The sequence below is a fragment of the Lactuca virosa genome, chromosome 3 (assembly GCF_052849685.1).
Source record: "Lactuca virosa cultivar CGN04683 chromosome 3, Lactuca_virosa_CGN04683_v6, whole genome shotgun sequence".
In the NCBI taxonomy this organism is placed as follows: Eukaryota; Viridiplantae; Streptophyta; class Magnoliopsida; order Asterales; family Asteraceae; genus Lactuca; species Lactuca virosa.
In genome coordinates this window covers 186,170,679-186,173,177 of record NC_136428.1, presented here as the reverse complement: position 1 = coordinate 186,173,177, position 2,499 = coordinate 186,170,679, and positions in this window count along the sequence as shown.

Sequence of the window (2,499 nt, the reverse complement as noted above, 5' to 3'; positions counted from 1 at the left end):
CGGTTTCGTCTGCGTTGTCGAAAGGGGCAAACCAGAAGTAATCGTCGCATCCTTCAGCATTGTCTTTGTCGACCAAGATCTTTAATTCTGCCGTTTGTTTAGCAGTGACCCCTGTAACTGCATATACCTGATTCGGCACAGTTTGAACCTTTTGATAGACCATAGCTTTTTCCTTGAGTTTTTGTGGCTTTTCTTTCGACAAGCGAGCGAATTCAACCGAATTTTCAGAAATGAGGGGTTTCTCATTCTCGGTTTCACTCTTCATGAACTCAGAGCAATCAACTTCGTCTTTGACTGAGATTTCGCTCATCTCACTTTCCTCATCAAATTCAGACGTATTTTCTAAGTTCATTTTATTTTTTGAAATCAATTTTGCGTTAGACGAGTCAAATGATTTAATAGTTTCGGACTTTATTTTTAACCTATCATTTTCATCTAAAAGATCTTTGAGCATACATTTATGTTCCTTAGAGTCAATGAAGGTTTCTATTTTGTCCAGTCCGATTTTGTAATGAATTGACGTTTCTTCTGAGGACACTACTGATTCACATTCTGCTATGACCTCATCCTCCTTAAATTCAAGGAAGGGTAACATCATCTTATGAATCTTCTTTCCTATCTCACAACTTAAATGCAATTGAGCAATATTAAAGTATAAACGCTTAGCAATTAATCAAAAAACGTTCCTTTGTTTTAAAAACTTTAAATTGTCTCTTTGTAAATAAATACTTTCATCCCTAGCCCTAATTAACTCTGCCTCCTTTAGCTCAATCCACATCCTTCTCTCCTCACTTTTTGAAGACACCCTGCTGAGTTGGTCAGTTAGGTTAGAATTCGCTAAGCGAGTTTGCATGAGACTACCACTTAAGTTAAAAAAATTAAATTTTAATTCATTTAATTCTTCTTCGTAATCTGTTATTGGAACTTTAAGTGATTCAAGGATGGATTGTACCTTTTTGATCAACCGATCGCAGTCGTTGATCTTCTCACTCACAGGCTTGGCCGCAAAACACTTGTCCTCAGTCAGGTTTGGTTCCTCATTTGCACTTTCGGTTGATGAACCAGCTGTAACAATTAAACACTTTCCAGCCGAACCTACCTCCTTTGCCACATAAGCCTTTCCATGAGTGGGCTTTCTCACCTCTTCATCTTCAGAATCGGTTGACCAAACTTCGACGACACCGAACTCATCTTCACCTGCATTCTCCTGCACAATCAGGGCATTCTTAGAGCTGTTAGTTGCCTTCTTTTTCTTGATCTCTTCTAACTTGCGCATATAGTACGTCTCATCATCTTCACCATCTCTTTTCTCAGCCATTTTCCTTAGCATGCAGTCTTTGGCAAAGTGGTTCTTGCCGTGACAGTAGTTGCAATCGAACCCAGAGTCTCCTGCAAGTTTGCTCTCCTTCTTGTCTTCATCCTTTTGAGAAGAGACTTTCGCTTCGTCCTTCACCTTCTCAGAACTGTAACTTCCCTGCCAGTTTCGGTTCTTGTTGACAGGAAATTTTCTTCTTGCAAACTTCTTTGGATTGGTGACCATCATAGCATACTCCTCGCTTGTAAGGTCACAATCAGACATATCAGACTCTTCTTCTTCTTCTGCAATGCTTTTTGCTTTTGAGACAAGGGCCAGCGATCCCACACCCGAAACTACTTTCGCTTCTTTGGTTACTACACTTTCATGGGACTTAAGTATTCCCACAAGTTTCGCCAGTGAGTAAGATTTAAACTGTTCATGCGCTTTCACGGTTGAAACCACAGTCATCTATTCTTGTCTCAGACCGTTCATGAAGGTTACCTTCTGCTCGATCAACTTTCTTTCGATTCCATGCTTGATCATCTTACTTAGGAGATGATTGAACCGATCGAAGGTTTGTATGAGTTTTTCTTTTGGTTTCTGTTCGAAAACTCCAAATTCTAACAGCAGCAAGGTTTGAATGGAGTGTTCCAAATCTTCATCAGTTGAATAAGGTTCTTTCAACCTATCCCAGATTTCTTTGGCCGTCGTGCATGATCCAACCAATCGAAAAGTGTCAGATTGCAAGGCGAATCTGATCATTCTCATGGCCTTCACGTTACACAGCAACTTGTCTTTCTCATCATGTGGCATCTTCTCTACATCCGCCACCAGCTTGTTATATTCCTTTTGGGACTTAATTGTCGTGTTTGTTACTGAATGAACAAACGGCCCAAGTGTGATAGCTTCCCAGATGAGATAGCCATTATCTTCAGATCCAACCACGTAGTCTTCAAAGTGATGCGCCCATACTTCATAGTCTTGAGTGTAAAGAATGGGTATCCTGGTTGTTGATCCAATGTTGTTTGAGATGTTGATGGGATTTGTTTGCGAATCTTCGTGAAACATGGTGAGATGCTAGAATCAAACCTGTAAACTTGATATTAGGGTTTTATCTGAAACAGAGTTGTCGTCGATACGAAGAAGACGGCTTCTCTTTATACGATAAAAGCGGAAACCCTAAAGAATTATGAATACAGAAG